Raw genomic sequence first — 16801 nt, 5'->3', positions numbered from 1 at the left:
TTACATTGTAAAATAAGCAAAACAAAACAGGGAAAAAAAAAAGAAAAAGAAAAAAAAAACAGGGAGGGATCACAGAATCATAGCAGTTGGAAGGGACCTCAGAAGATCATCTAGCCTACCCTCTGCTGGAGAGGAGGAGACTTTTATGGAGAAGGGTACTTTATGCCATCTGTTCTCACAGCTCAGCCAAAATCACAAGATGTCTTGAGGTCAAGACTAAGTATTTCTGCTGCCTCTTTATGCACTCAGCCTGAGCCACTGTATGGTTATATCTCTGCAAGATCAGAAAAAGCCAGGAAAACCAGAGTGAAGAGCTACTATGCAGATACATCATGTTTTCTTGTTCCATTGCATTTCAGCACTGCGCTTCATGCTAACACATGAATTATTTGTGCTTAGCCTGAGAAGAAAACTACACTCGGGAATTTTTACAAAGGGCTGTAACACACTTGTAGGGCTAGACACCACTATTCCCAGCTTAAGCAACTTCTGGAAGACAGAAAAAAATACCTATCTGCGGTTAACACTGTGCAAGAGTAATTCACCTGTTATTAGTATTACTGTTATTTAGTATTCTTCAAAAGGTTCTTACTTTAAAAAAAAAAAAAAAAAATCAGTCTTGAAGGAAGGGAGATATCCACATATAACTGGAAACTGTAGAGACAAAGTACCAAAGGAGTCTGTTTTTCTGATGAACTTTGTTTAGAACTTACTTCTATCAGTATTCATGGTGAAGATAACACAATGAAAAATTAACCTTCCTTATATATATGTTCAAGAAAAGTCGGAATAACAGTATCTACAGATCACATTCAGCCCAATCCTTAAAAATTTCCATACTGTGCTCTATTGTTCATTCCCACATTTCCTTTCAGAATAAAACTGAACAAGATGAAAATTCCATAAACATTTTTGTGGGTGCTTTGTTGCTGTACAATCAGATGTCACTTTATTAATTCCATCTCAATGACAGTGTATTACATCCAGAAATAGTACTACGTCATTAGCAGAGTAAGGCATTGCAGAGCAATAAGAAAAGGCTCTACACCAAACTGAAGAGGTGTTTTGGTCATCGTTTTCTAGAAAGAAATTACTACAGCATAGACTTCTGGGCAGCTTTAAATTTTTGTCAGACAAGTCAGAAAACTTCTTTGGCATCCCAAATCTAAAGGAATCTTAAACATGTTACTGAGGGCTTTTCATCAGAAGAATGCATGTGTGATAAGAAACCTGATAGTACCTTTGGTTGTTAAGTGAATATGGAAGACTAAAGAAAATACAGTTCAGAAAGCAGCAGCTATTATAGGTTTATACAACTCTTCTAATATATTAGATATTTAATCAATGTTATCTGTGCACTCAAATACAATTACTCAGTACTTAGAGGCCAGGCTAAAAGATGCAGAAAGCATGCACAACTGATTCAGCCACAAGTCTCTCACCCTTTTGGAACAGATAACATAAATATATCTAAGGTTCAGACAATGTCACTTGAATCAGGAGTAGACAGACTGCCAACGAGCAAATCTCAAGCTGGTAAAAGCTTCACCAGCATCAGGGAGAGGAGGAAGACACTGAGATTTGAGCATTTTATTCAACAATGTCTCAATTTTAGACTCTCTCAATCACACCTATACAAGACAGAATTTTTCTCTTACCCAAGTACAAAATATGTTTTATCTCTTGGGAGATACAACAGCTATAAAATTGCACAATTAAGTTTTCTCTTTTCAACCTTTCTCCAGTATCAGACACAGGGCTAAAAGTGTGTTAGTTCTTGCTAAATAACCTCATGAAATCCAAAACACACCATCAGGTTAAAAAAAATCCTAATAAAAAATATTTACAGCCAGATCGCTGACAACTCCATTCAGACTGAGTGATATCTTAATTCACACATATCCTCTTTATCTGTATGATATAATTTAATCAGTCTACAGAAATTCCATTCTAATATTATGCTAACACTTGCCAATTACTGAGCGGCTACTAATGTCAGCCTACTTCAGAACACTGACTGAAAGCTTACAGAAACATTGGCGAAGTTACAGTTGCAAAGATTACTGCCTCTTAAAATAAGGCAGAACAATCTGCATTGCTGGCCCAAAACAGTTGCTTTTTAGATTGAGATTTAAAAAAAAAAAAAAAAAAAAAAAGCCTGTTCTATATTAGATGAATTCTTGGCTTGTACAAAATGAAACCTACCACTTGATCTAACAATGCTGAAATCTGAAAAAATGCCGAAATGAATTTATGATTATGGACAACCCTAAGACATCCAGTCTGAAGAGCTACCAGCTTAACTCAGAGAGGCCAACCAGTAGATTTAGGATATTTAAGATGTTTGCATTGTACAAGGAATATTAAGAGTTCTCTTGCCATTTTCCTTGATCTTAATCACAAAAACTCTGTAGTAGTCAGTATTCACCACAGATTCGTGGCTTCCAAAGGCAAATGGATTGTACCAGATAATTTTCTTAGAATAAATGAGCTTTGAAATATGACATGGTTTTCCTATAGACTTTGAAACCAGAAGTCAAAGGAAATTAAAAACAAACTAGAAATCTACATCCCTTTTAATTCTCGCCAAAGTTAGAAGCATTCATGTGCACTAGCACGTATTGTTAGTATAGAAGGCCTGGGTGAACATAACTTCATTTTCTGTTAGCGCCTTTCTTATTAGCTGCCCATTTGCAAAAACATAATTTTAATTATTTCAGAGAAAAAGCTTTCATAAATTCTGTTGATTAACTACTAATAAGGGACGTTACCAGCAATCAGACAAATAAATTTCTTCAATAATTTGTCACTTTGATTCATTCTCAGCTTCTTTCACATGATTGTACAATTCTCCAGGCTTCATCTTTTACTCAAACCCCACACCAAACTTTACCTTTTCTGAAATCTCATATTTCCACTTCAAATTTTCCATTTTTCCTAGAATAAACTCATAAAGAGAGCAATACCTTCAAGAGATCAGCAGTAAAAGTATTAGGAACTTGGCAACTGAAAGACCTCAAATCCCAAATTCATTTGTAAATGACCATAATGCAAAGCAGACATTAATTTATTGACGCACTGTAAACTTCTGGCAAATGTATCTGGCACTGTGCTGCCCTGAAATCTCCTGAAAGAAATGATTCATGGAGAAGTTGATGCCCAAGTTGTAGCTCATTTCCACCACACAGAGAGCTCAACACACTAACTCCAACAGACATGCTGGATGCCCTGAAAAACACATTCTCATCTTCCCCTGCCAAAATTGACAAACATCAGATATATATAATAGAAACTTGGAAAGCTTTATAAACTATTTGTTACTTCAATTAATTCACTGTATTTGATTAGATTGTAAATTGTTTTCTGCTGTTTCTGTGGACCTGAAACATCAGTTGGGAGAAAATTCACTCTCCACACCAGTGCTGAGAGCATTTTTATAGGCACTTTCATGCTTTTCATCAGTTTCACAGACTGTATCCAGGCCTGGGGCCCCCTTGCACAAGAAAGACATGCAGCTGTTGGAGCAGATCCAGAGTTGTACATGAAGATGCTCAGAGGGCAAAAGCACCCCTCTTATGAAAAAATATTGAGGGAGCTGGGTTTTTTTTTTAGAAGAAGGCATTAGGTTAAAAAAAAAAAAATTCAACACTTAAAATGAGCTTAAAAATCAGGTGGGAGACCAACTTTATACGTGGTCTTGTCTAGTGACAAGACAAGGGAGAACCATTTTAAACTAGAGGAGAGGAGATTTAGATTAGATGTAACAGACAAATTTTTAAGTCAGAGGGTGGTGAGGCACTGGAACAGGTTGTCCAGACAAGCTGTGGATGCCCCTAGCCACTGGAGGCCATGTTAGTTGTGGCCCTGGGCAGTTTGGAATAGTGATCGGCAACCCTGCCTAAAGCAGAGGGGTAGGGACTAGATGATCTCTAAGGTGCCTTCTGACTCAAGCCAGTCTAGGATACTACAATTTCTATGATTAGAAAAACTGTAAACCACATCCTCTTAACTCTGCAAGCTCTGTGTTTCCTGGGACATAGAGAGGTGTCTATTTCCCAGCTGGTACCAGGTAATAACCTGAACACCTTTCTACGATCCCAGCATGAATTATTAGTATTAATTAAGATTACTACAATTTTGAATTGTGAGTAGTGAATGTGATCATGATTTCTCAACAGAAAATTCAGATCCCTGACTTTTGAAGCATCGAATATATTCTTTTTCTAGCCTATGGTGTTGCTTTAGGCTTGTGTCATTAAGACACAAAGAACACATTACTTCTTAGAAATCCAAATGAAAAAGTTATGACATTCCCAAGTCTGTTATGACAACAATCATAGATAACAAATAAAAAAAAAAAAAAAAAGTTGTTCATATTTGTAAGAATATTTAGTTGATGAACTTATTTTCTTTTTAAAAAAGCTGTCTTTTTAGAATAGGATAAAAAAGAAATTCATACGTTTTTGAGCTGGGGTTCATTTCAAATATATTTAAGTACAATTTGCTGGCTCACAATGCTGGTAGAGCTGGGGCAAACACTGTATTTTAAAACTTTATGGAACTAATTTATAGTGTAGTTCAGGCACAAACTTGATCTCCTGGCAGCAAAATTTTATGTTTCCATTTCAGCAATGCTGCCTAACACAATAATATCAGCCCAGAAAATCTTAAATATAAGTTAAGCTAACATGATCCATTACGTTATAAAGCAAGAGTACCCTGTGGAGTCATGCTGAATATGCCAAGTGATTTTTCAAAATTTAATCATCCTAAATGTCAGATAAAGGTGCTTTTGCTGTCATTCTTTAAAACCAGAAAAAAATCTGGTTGTACCTTCAAGTTATACAGAAAACAGATCAAAAATAGCTACGTTAAAATATCAATCTGCTGTTTGCTAAATGTAAAGAAGGAAATATTGTTTTATTGCAAAATAAAGAATTGCATTTTTTTCTGGTAAAGAACACAATATCAATATAGATATTACCATTTCCTTCTCTGACCAATCTGTATTTTGATGTTGCCTGTACTGTAGATGTTGTAAAATGATAGAAACAATATTCTGATTAAAAAACAAAATAGCATGCTTCAAATCAAGATTTGGTTGACTTTATCTGTTAAGTTGATCAAATAATCAAGTTGGAAGCTTTCATAAGCAGACTCTAAACTCACTCATGAAATGGGATCGGTAAAAAAAAACTGCTCACTAGAAGGATTCACAAGGTGATATTCCAGGATCAAGCTCTCTGTATCCAAGTAGTAAACGTGAAGTGAATTACACTGATGAAACTGAGTATTTGTAAAATAAATTCTAACATATTTAAAATATCTCCAATAAAGGCCAAACTTATTAAAACTACTGCAATAATGCGGTCTGCATACAAGTATCACCTTCCAAAAATAACTCCACTCTTTCTTAATTGCTACTGCAGGGATGAAAGTAATAGAGAAACGTTGTTTCTATGTTTTTAAATCGACATAGATCTTTGCTTTTCTTTTTTAGGGTAGAAAGGAAATAGAGCATAATTACACAGCAGGTTCATTAAAATACATGGCAGATTATTTTATTTTTTTTAACAGAAATTCATAAGGCTAAAAGTTAAAGGACCAGCAAGAACATTCCCTACATAACAAACAAAGCACCCATACACATTCTCCATTTCTTTTGCATTAAATCATATGACAAACATTTTGAAAAGGGTAATAAGAGGGTCTTAAGATAATAATAAAAAATAAAAATGAGAACAAACATAGAAAGATCAAGTCATACCTCATTTTGATCATCTCTAACATAAGAAATATATAGAGCCAAGAAAAAGAAGTAGTCTGAAAGTCACTGAAGGTTCACAAGTGCAACACAACTTTGAGATTTTGCTTACATTAAGATCACGTGGATTTCTTTAAACCATGGTATGAAACTTAATTGCCAGAAGTTTCATTTCTCATCAAAGGACCTATTCATATGACAAATCAACCAGCTTCCTTGATTGATGCAATCTGCAGCTCAAAGCCAGGGAGAATTAGAGCAAGTGGAATAATTCCCTCTGGACTAGGAGATCATGTTCTCGACTACTTCATCAAGAAACTTGAAATACCCCAAGGCTTTCCAGCTTATAAACCATTCAGAACTCTCAGCCAGGTAACCGTTTTTCACCTACAGCTTCCATCAGTAGAGGAAAGACTGTGATGCCAGGATATAGTTTAACCTGGGACAGTATTGCAATGAACGCTTCATATGGAAATGAAAGTTTCATTTATTTAATTATTCCTTAAAGCCAGGTAACAAGACAAGTCAAGTCAACTACTAAACTACTACAAATAATATAAAAGTGGTTCACTGAATAGAAAGTATTATGCATGTTTTGTAAAACAGAACATTTTTACCTACAGAGTTAATGTCTGTGGTTTCTCAGTTTTTTTCAGACTCTAATGTCAACATAAAACATTTATTCCTGTGCTTTTGCCAAAATAGAGTATCTGGCATATTCTGAAGAACAACCCAGGAGTTAATCGTCACAGACACACTAGTCATAGAACTGAAAGCTCTTCTAGTAAAAAGCATTCTAAGCCATCTGCACTGTAGAAACTCACTGCCCCTTCTGAATGTTTAAAGAAAGCATACCAGTTTCTTATTCTTAAATCTATTTTTCTAAATAGATTTGAATTCAACCTCTGCTTCTCCCAAGAGTACTTTTTAAAGCTTACAGGAGCAGGAAGTAAAGTAATGACCTAAAACTATACAAAGAAAATTTCAAAGCATTAGCTCAAGATCCAAATGAGAAATTTGCAAACGTTGCATCTTAGGACACAAATATGAGTGAGATATATATGAAGGTTGCTCCAAACGTAGTGCTTCCTATTTTTATCCATGGAAATTTGATAGAACAAATTCTCAGCTACAAAACAACAAATCTTCAACACAGTCATAACCGTTAGCTGTTGCCACTGCTGAAATGCACCATGCACTGCCTCACAAACACTGTTTGGCCTCCATCAGCATTCAGCAAGCATCAATGAATGTCAATAGGTGCTATTTTTTTCTGCAGGGTGAAAATTAATGGCACACTTTTGCTTCAGACACACTTCCATGGCAGATGCCATTGTGTAAAACAGCCCATCTGCTGCCCCTTGTGTCATGGCAACAAAATGGAACAGACTATTGGTGGGAAGATTCAACCTCTGCTGCCGTCTCACCAGCATCTGCTTCTTTTGCTGTGGGCCAACATATTAAAATAGGAGGCATTATTTTCAGAACAGCCCTCATAGGAACAGTGTCCATAACAATCAGGAAAGCAAGTATAAACAGGAGCTTGGATTAAGTTCATATGCTCTCCTTTAGGCATTTAGTATCGATGGTGAAGGGTGTGTCAGATAGAACGCATTCTCCAATCTGAATATGATATGAGGAAATTAAGTCAAGTCTTACCTTCAGTCCTGCTCTGCTGAACCTATTTTACTATAGATTGGTTGCTTTTGATTTCATTACTTCAAAAAGGTAGGTACTTTGGAAAACCTGTTCCATCCTATTCACAGTGGATGCTTGTCTACGCTACACTAAAACCCATCTTCTATATAGGATATACCAAAATAATTCTTTATTATGAAGGAAGCATAAGCATGAGGCATTCCATATGCAATACGCTTGTTACTAAACTGGAAGATATGTGATTTTACATCATATGGAAGGTACAGTAATGTTCCTTTTCAGTAATACATTTATTTTCACAGCCACCTGCTCCATTGTTCAGCAAATAATCTTGGTAGAGTTCAGAGTATTATCATCTGGTCTGTTAAGCAGATGTAATATTAAGCACTGCAGGAGGCTGCCAAATTGGCAATCATAAAGAGGAAATCTTATGATAGAAATTAATTCTCTGGAAGACTATTAATTTGTATTAAATGCCTGAGTGCATATATTGTATTGTAACACACAGATGTATCTAACACAGAACAAACACATATAACACCTTTTTCCCCTCTCAAATCTTTCCTGAGTGGGATATAAACACAGAAAAGAATCGTGGAATAGACACTAGAAGTGACATCACTTTCTATCAACCATGTGTCCTTTTCTCTGGTTTTGTCATAGCAACTAAACTGAATCTTCCTCGCTTGGCATCACTAACTTGATGATTTACCTGTGGAAAAAAGTGATCTTGATCTGGCTTTCTGAAGGCATCTTATTCACCATTCTACTAGAGTCTATAGAGCAATTCCTGGTTTGAGGGAAGCATAACCACCTCTGGTTACTCATAAGCATATTCCTCTTTGCTTTCAAATACAGGCTGGCCTACCTCCAAATTTCTGTACTTTTCAGTTCTATGATGAGTTCTCTAGGCAATTACAACTAGCACCTGCTCAGGTAATAAAAAAGGACTGTTCATGTCCTTCTGCCCAGGCTAGCCTAGGGCAGAGGTCAGGTCTAGAAAGACCCACAGTATTGGCTGTCACGAGACCAGTCTATTCTCCTAGCACTCTTTCTCCCTTGGCATGCTCTGCATTCTGTCACAGGAGCCGTATACACGTAGGACGAAGGGTTCCTCAGAGAAGAGCAGTGCAGAGCCCATTATTTGGACTGCTTGGTAGTACCACACTGAATTTATCCTTGGTGGCTAAAATAGATGAGGGCTGACATCAAGTTTCATTTTCTACCTTAGATTTGAAGTGAAAGCCAGGGCAGATTTGTCTTAACTTCTAGCTAAATTCCAATACTTTTAATAAACTATCTTACACAGATCAAAACAATTCCTCTGAGAATAACAATTCCTCATTCACCCAGAAAAAAAAAGAGCAAGATTATTAGATAAAGGATGATTAAAAAGGAACATTACATTAACTGAAATAAACAGAAACCACATATTTAACTTGAAATAGTTATGATTTCTGACATCATCAATAACACTAAGTGCAGCTTTAAGCTATTCAATAATAATTATGCTGGTTTTAGAGAGCAGTATTTGAGAGAGAGAAGCTACATACTGAACAATAAGATTATACCATTTACACAAATAACTTCTGCATTTTTGTCATCGCAGAAATAATGGCAGGCACCAATATGTATAAGCCATAAAAGCAGGATGATTAAGTAGTCCTAATAACACCAGATAAAACAAACTTGTTAACCATCTACCAGCAGTATTATCTTAAATGACCCATTTCACTTTCTGGTTTCTCTCTATATTTCCCCATTAATGGGCCGTCATGTTCACTAAAAGATAGAACAGCAAGTTCTTCCAAGGGCAAGGTTATCTAAAAAATGTCACTTATTTATATGAAGCATGTTATCTCTTTCTGAAATGAAAAAAAAAGTGTAGAAATGCTAGCAATTTTATAAACTTAGGATACTTCCAAACTAATACTTGACAATTTTTCCTCTTTAAAATTGTATTTTAATATCAAATTTAACTGTATAAATGTAAGGGATTAAAAAATATTCTTTTTAGTCAAGTATGTCTAAATTTTTTTTCTACAAATGGTATCACTCAAAGCACCTCTAAGAAATAGTTGATTGATCCATTTCTCTTAACTTCCTCTTTCTTTCCTTTTTTTTCAGCAGCCAAGCAAAAAAATACATTATTAGCGTAGTTCTACTCTGGTATACTTAATGCTCTTATGGGGTTCTCAGGAACTAAAGGGCAGATGCAACACACTGAAGAGTTTACATGTTTAACATAGCAGGACTTCAGATTACTGTTTGGTATGAAGAAGCTGCTGACCCAACAATCAGATCGAGCTGTTTGGTGGCCTTTTTATAGCAGCCCTTCCCAAAGGCACAAACAGTCTAATCGTGAGTGCATCTATAATCAGATTGCAATTATATACATAGGTTGCTCTGAAAGTAATGCCTCTTATTTAGTTCCATTGAAACTACAACAGATATAAAGAAAACAATAACGCTATTTGATAGAGCAAATTTTCAGATATAAAACACTATTTTTCAACACAGTCACAACCATTAGATACTCATTTTCACCAGCGATGAATAAGAACCCGCAAACAGTAATCAAAAATCTGAATGGCCATTCAGAAAATGGCTTGTCTTTCACATTGCTGTTGCCACTGCTGAAATGCACCATGCACTGCCTCACTGTGCACACAAACACTGTTTGTGTTCCACCAGCATTCAGCAAGCATCAATGAATGTCAATAGGTGCTATTTTTTTCTGCAGGGTGAAAATTAATAGCACACTTTTGCTTCAGACACACTTCCATGGCAGATGCCATTGTGTAAAACAGCCCATCTGCTGCCCCTTGTGTCATGGCAACAAAATGGAACAGACTATTGGTGGGAAGATTCAACCTCTGCTGCCATACCAGCATCTGCCTCTGACATCATGGGTCAACATATTAAAATAGGAAGCACTACTTTCAGAACAGCCATTGTACCTATCAGACTATCAGGAATTTTCTTTGAAGGTTGTTTGCATTATTACTGGTTTTTAAACTATTTGGCAAGTTTCACCTTATCTTTCCAGAAGCACTAATACTCTGCAGATAGCAATTACTGCCCTACATGTGAAATATTATGACTTCTGATTTGTTCTGCCTGTCATAGTTAGATTACATTACATTACCGCTGAGCTCATGCTAAGTCCAATAACACTACCAAGCACTTCTCTAATTCCATTCTTGTTTGTCTTTTTAGCTTAAGAGTTGCACTAGATTACTTGATTTGTAAAGATCTGACTCAAGCTACAGATCTCTCATTTCATCTCTCATGTTTTCAATGGGAAACATTAACCTTTCTCCCTGACAATTTAGGGCAATAGCTGTGCAGGTGTACTTCACCTTAGAGATGCACAGGAAGGAATTCGAAACTTGGCTTCTATGCTTAGCATATACTGACACTAATTCAGTACTGAACAGTGAATCTTCACGTTGTAATCTACTACCATCAACTTGAAAATAGTTTCTCATCATCCTGAATTTTAGAGCATTAAGTATAAACATTTAGTTAATTGTCTAAAAAGCCAACACCATTTAAATTTGAACATTAATATTTAGAAAACAAAAACACAGCAAGATATGATTTAAATCAAAAGTATTTCAGAGCAAGATATTTCATTTTTAGAATATCAAGCTACATGATAGTAATAGCAAGTGCACCAAACATCCCCATAGAAATCCTAGAAACAGATCTGCTCACAGCAAGCATGATTTCATCTTTTGCTGCCTTTTCTTTATTGCACTAATTTTCTTTCTAGCTTTAAACAATTCCTTTAACTTAGCTCAAGAAATGTGTATTATTTGCATCTTACATGATATAATCACAATCAATTCACTCTTCTTATTTTATCTCTTCCTCAACTAAAATGATTTATTAGATCAAATTCACACAGATTCAATTATACATATTCAAAGTTTTAAAGGAGGAAGCAGAAAACCTTCTCAGATCTGAATTCTAGCATCTAACTCAACTTGTTCCCTCACAAACAATGGAGCCATTAATCATCACATAAAGCATGTTTTTTGATCTCTCTAGACAAAATGATTCTGTAGCACCATCTAGTGAGATGACATCACTATCTGTGATGGAATTTTCAATTCCTTTTCAGGATTGATCATCATTTCCAGTTTTCTAAAATAAATAAATATATATATATATATTTAAAGGTATCAAGTTTCCATACTTAAATTTAATTAACTGCCATAAAGATGCAAAACCTCATGAGAATGGTTTTTGTTTTTGTTTTTTGTTGTTGTTGTTGCTTTTTTTGCAGGTCCAATCTTTTATGCTCGAAGTAGAGCATGTTCAATGAGAAGTGTCTTGACTATCTCCTTCTTCACTGTGTAGTTAGAAGATGCAGTTGTATTCTCCAGTTCTTCAGTGCATCACTGAAGCAGCTGTGCTTTCATCTCAGTGAATGCAGGAAGGACTGATGTCATGAGAACTCTTGGACCTCTGCAGAAGAGGTACTCACAATCTTGCCTGGCTTGGCCAGTCTAAAAATCTACATTTTGAAAGCTATTTGGTTGGTGCTGCTTCCTGGATTGTGACATAATCAAAGTACTCAAACAAACTGAATTGAAAAACAGTTTAAGGTGAGTACATTTTACTCACGCAACTTTGTGAAGTTGTACAATTAAATTGAAAAAAAGAGCCATCTATGACAATCTTAAATTTGTACAAAAATGAATACATATACTATTAGGTTTCTTCCTCATTCTTGCTGTAAGTTCTCAGCATTATTCAGGGAAAATCATAGATAAATTCCGAATTTCCTTCAGTGCAGAAGAACATTAAAGTAAATTGAACAAAGGTCTGAAAACTCCATCCTATAACTGAAATCAAAAGGACATAAGAACAATGGTATAGGATTTGGACTACCGTGAGTGTGATCAGTCACTGGCACAGGCACCCTATAAGAACTCGCTGATGCTCCAAGCCTATCAGTCTTCAAGTAGCATAATGTAGGATAATGACCTCAATAACACGATTTAACTTTGAGTTAGCCTTGACATAGTAAAGCAGTTGGACTTCAGGATCCTTGAAGATCCCTGAAACCAAAATATTCTGCTCGATTACTATGAGACATTTCAAATAAAACAGCTGTTGTCTATTATCAGCCTAGTATGTGAAGTCTATAAAGAAGTTGAAGAATAGTAAGATCTTTAGTGTTTAAATATGATGAAATTTCTTCCCCTGAACGCCAGTGATCGCCTTATTGCATGAAGTATGAAATTTGATTATTGTTCTATTAGCTTGTATAACTGCAAAGCTTTATCAATAGTCAGGAAATCCTGTTCTAATGGAGATTTGTGTGTTCCAGTCATCCTGAATGTAAGTCAGTGAAAAAAAAAAAAGACTTAGGCATGAACTGATTTTTAATTATTTAGTATATATACAAGATGGATGCACCTGTTTACAGAAGACATTTAGTAAAATGGTAAAAAACATAAAAACCTCTGATGATTTAAACAATTCTTATTATCCAGGAGTGAGGTTAATTGATTTCTTGAGAAATCCATGAAATGAAAACTACTGAAACACAACAGAAGAAATAAGTAGTGATCTTCATTTCTTAGGCTGCTTGTCAACTAAGAGAGCCACATAGATCTCTTTCATCTCCTTGTAAGCTGTTTCTGCTGTTAAGCTTCGCCTACTATAAAGCATCATCATAATTATGAACTCTTGCTCATACATCTCATTATTTATCATATTTATGATGATGAGTGAAAGAAATGAAGAGCGAGGCTGTGTAATACCCTCCCTAGACATGATTGTCTGCCCCAGAACAGCCTGACCCAACCTCACATTTGGCCACACTTTTAGCAAGAGTCTGGGACCTGATGAAATCCTGTCTAAAAAAATTGAGTACATCTTTCCTTATCCAATCCAAAACAAAGCAGCATTTTACCTCTTTACCCTGCAAGAGGTAAAGTAACAGAAAAGGAACAGAAAAAGATTAAGAATGTAGAAATTAAAATACTTTGAAAATTCATATTCATCTTTTAACATTCGAAAGCCAGACACAAATTTTGACCAAAGAAGCATCAAGCTCAAATGGTTGGCAGAAAGCAGGCCGCAATGCTTCATGCAAGTGATTTGGTAGCTTGCAGGGAGAATCAATTATCAGTGTACAAATAGAAAGAAGCTTAGCCACATCTTACTTTTATACATTTGCAATCAGTTTTTTGATCAAAGATTACTCCAGTTACCATATTTTCTAAAACTTATTAAATATGTACTGCTTAATTAGTCGTTTTTACTTAAAAGGTGAGCCTGAACACATATACCAATTATTAAAAGCACAAAGTGAACAATTCATGCTAATATTCATGTCATGTTTGGATACTTTCTGCACTGTTTCTCATTTGAGACTACACATCTAATGTAAGCCTTTGCTTTCTTTTTTTCCTGATGTTCTGCTCATTAGTCTATTGTCCGGCTGCTTATCAGTCACATTCTCAAGCTCCCTATACTCCTACAGGTGCAACACATACAACAAACAAACAAGAGCAAACAAACAATCCAGAGTAATTTCAGCCTTCAGCTACACAGATTACACAGTTTGCAAAGCTCTCAACCTTGTCAGAGTTCATTACCATTAAGAAGATTCAGTTTAAAAAAAAAAAAGAAAAAAAGAAGGCTCAACAGCACAGTGCTTCCTAATCATAAAAAAGCTTCAACATTACACGTCATTAGGAACATTTTCCAAGAGACAGAGTAAAATATTCCTTATACAAGAAGGGAAAGAAGACGTAAGCTGATACTTTGGAAGCTGTTAAATTACATTTTTCCAATTTTTCATTCATCAGAATGTGCTACTAGAAAAAGATTTGCCTCATACTTAATATCTCCCCCCCTTCCTCCAAAATTTTGTCCTTTCAATTTATATGTCAGCATATAGTGTCATTTTCTATTGCAGGTATATAAATATACTTGTACCTACTCAAACGTATTAAATGTTGCTTCCAATATAAAGTGTTTGGCTATACTTCAATAAAATACAGGTTCACATTTTCATGTTTTTGTATCACTGGTCCATCCATTTACTTTAAGTATTTGAATAGAATAAGAACATTTGCATTTCTTTCTTCCTGCTATTACAAAGTCTTACAATAAAAGTAATGCATCATTTTTTTATTTGTTAATCTAGCCTCCACTTGAGCTGTGATGCCAAAACAGACAGTAAATTACGCAAAATGGATAGTTGACTTGGCATTTGCTAATAGCCCCTCTGCTATTTATTTCCTCCCTCACTGAAAATACAAAGTGCATGTGTGTGGCAGTGAAGAACTATGAAACATCAAAATAAAATGCCTTTTGTTGTTCGTGTGTATATTTATTTTTTAATTCTCAGAGTTCTTTGCTGTCTGGTGCTTTGTCATCTACCATGTTAAACCACAGCAAAAAGAAAGACTGATCGGAAAACTTTCTATTATGTGATTTTTGGTGCTGCAAAATAAATAAATAAATAAATAAATAAATAAAAATAATAAAAAATCTTGCCCAGACTTTCCCTAAAAGGGGTCCAGTGTGTGCTGGGAGAGAATGAAGGAAATAGAAGTATCCAGGATAACGCACCAGATAACATCCTCTTGGTGCCACCCTTGGAGACAGCATGCTAGGCTATGTGAGATCATGATCTATGAATATATCTCCTACCTTCTTAGAAACACTTGGTAATAATCAAAGTAATTATTTCTCATGATACTGGTGAACTAAATGATGACTAATGCAGTGGTATCCATCTCCTGCACTTTTAATTAAATGCATGGAAGCCATTCAGTTAAAGTTCCAGACCCTACTGAAGGAAAACACATCTCTTAGTTTACGAGTTTCTTTAGATAGGTTACAGCTCTAAAAGCAGAATTATATTAAAATTGTGTGAACCCAGTAAATCAAAAAAGCAAAACAAAGCAGTTACTATGTTTAATGTTCTGGAAGTTATTCTAGTAGGGAAAGATGATCTATAAATCAACACTAAATAGCAAGGATCATATTTTGGATATATTACTGAAAATAATAGCTAGAACATTGTGTAATGATTTTAGAGATATGTGCTATAAGTTGGCATTATGTAAAGAAGTGCTAAACTCTCTGGTATGAAATGACCCCCATATTTCCTGTGGGAAAACCCCCAAATTTTTTCTGCAAACTAATATTAGATAGAAGCATGTACATCTTCCTATATTTTCTAAAATAAACTTGAATTCTTTAAAAAAAATTGCGTTTTGCAATCTACACAGTAAGTTGTGTGGAAATGACCCTGGGTTGCAGTGGTTTATTATGAACTCTGACTGGTATCAGCTACTAAAATGAAATAGATGTTTTTGTAGAGGGCTCATAATTTTTTAAACAGAGAGAGATGAAGCTTTGAAAGTGAGATACTGATAGGTGCTGGTATTGTTAAGCGTTACAGTATACAATGTAATCTAACAGGTCAAATTTTTCCTGTCTAGTCCGAACTTTTCTTTATTTTTTCCTTTGACTATTTGCTTTCTATTTTCCTCTCTTTGCTTCATAAACAGTAAGAAAAAGCCAAGACATCTGTTGAAATTGCAATATATTTGTTTTAGTTTCAGATTTTAACTAAGGAATGACCTGACACAGAAATTAAATATTTTTACCAAGCTCTGTTCCTACCTTCAGACAAAGCGATCATTAGAACATGCTTTACATTATTCCTATTTTTTCAGAAACACTGTTGAACTTAAATGGTAGAAATGTAGGTAATGCAAACAAAATTTTAGAGTAAATTTAGTATGTCCAAAAAATTCCAATCCCATTAGTGCTTTCACAATAAACAATCCGGCTGAAGTTTTCATAAATCTAACTTACAAGCATTGAATTAGGTTTTTAAAGCAGAAAGAAAATAAAAATCCTTTAACAATGTAGTAAGAATTCAAAAGACAAAGAATTAGGTAAGGGTATATCAGAGCTCTACATACAGGCATTTCGGGATGACTTGGCGAATTTGTTCTTCCTCATAGATACACTAACTAATGAACGGTTGCTGAAATACAACCATGAAGGTAAATAAAAAAGCATTATAATTCATGAACCTTATCTTTGGTAAATTAATAAGAAAAAAGTATTTATAGAACAAGAAATAATTTTAAGTTTCTACAGCTGTCTCTCTATCATCCCAAGCAAGACAGTTGTGTAGGGGCATGCTTACAGCCCACAGTCCCATTGCTGCTGAATCGGTAATATTTTGGGTCATTTTTGGGATTCTGGATTCTGTCAGCGCACGTTAAGCAGTTGTCAGCGACACAACCTTCACACATTAGCAATGTAAATAACAGTGCAGAACCCAGATTTTTCTAAAAGAGTCATCTTGGGCATTCTCTTCCAGAA

The sequence above is a fragment of the Meleagris gallopavo genome, chromosome 10 (genome assembly GCF_905368555.1).
Source record: "Meleagris gallopavo chromosome 10, MGAL_WU_HG_1.1, whole genome shotgun sequence".
Classification (NCBI taxonomy): Eukaryota; Metazoa; Chordata; class Aves; order Galliformes; family Phasianidae; genus Meleagris; species Meleagris gallopavo.
The sequence above is the reverse complement of the archived record's forward strand: the minus strand, read 5'-3'. Positions refer to the sequence as shown.